The 698-nt window shown below is 71.9% G+C and overlaps 1 protein-coding gene across 2 annotated transcripts in view; it reads left to right on the forward strand.

Annotated features, from left to right (window-relative positions):
* The first annotated feature begins 501 nt into the window (after positions 1 to 501).
* NEK7 (NIMA related kinase 7) overlaps positions 502 to 698 on the forward strand; it is a 62,428-nt gene continuing 62,231 nt past the window's right edge. The window contains exon 1 of one of the 2 annotated variants that reach the window (XR_003532309.1): positions 502 to 669. The gene's annotated coding sequence lies outside the window, so the exon portion shown is untranslated. The remainder of the gene's footprint in view (positions 670 to 698) is intronic. The other variant, XM_027671817.1, reaches the window with a different exon arrangement.

Here is a 698-nt window from a genome sequence, read left to right on the forward strand (position 1 = left end):
TTGCAGATTATCTCAATTTACGTACAAAATGAGCAAGTACGTTGTTTGACACGCTGTGTTTCCAAATCTGGCTGGGCCAAAGCCTGAAACCAGTGCTGTCCGCCGCACTGCAGAAGGAACAGTCCACGGCTTCAGAGGCCGGAGCGGGTGTTTCTCCCGCTCCCGGTTTGTCCAGGGGCGAGCAGCGCTTCCCATACCCGCTGTTCCCGCAGTGCCCGGGCACGGGAAGGCCCCGCTGTGCTCCCTGCTATAAACACCATGAGATCACTCCCTGTCCCAAGGCAGGCACAACCCAGGCCATTCCCCACCGAGCTACGACCTCCCCGCGCACAAGGCCGGGCACAGCCCGGCGGAGACAGACCCGTCCGGGGACACACCCCGGCGGACCCCGCGTCCCCGGCCGGGCGGGGGAGCGCAGCGAGGCGGGGCCGCTGGCCGCCCCGCCCCATCCTCGGGGATGCCGGGATGTTTACGGGCCCGGCAGGAGCGGTGGGGGGCGGAGAGCAGGTCGTGGCTGCTGCCGGTGCCCGCGCCGCCCGCCAGGAGCCCCGCTAGGCGCCCGCCGCCAGCGCCGGCGCGGCCACGGGCCCGACGCGCCGGAGGAACCGGAGAGGAGCGGCGGCCGGTGCCGGGCCCCCGCGGCAGGAGCAGGCGGAGCCGCGCTGCCCGGTGAGCGGCGCGGCGGCGGGTCCGGGGGG

Source organism: Neopelma chrysocephalum, unplaced genomic scaffold, assembly GCF_003984885.1.
Source record: "Neopelma chrysocephalum unplaced genomic scaffold, ASM398488v2 Primary Assembly neopelma1_97222, whole genome shotgun sequence".
NCBI lineage: Eukaryota > Metazoa > Chordata > Aves > Passeriformes > Pipridae > Neopelma > Neopelma chrysocephalum.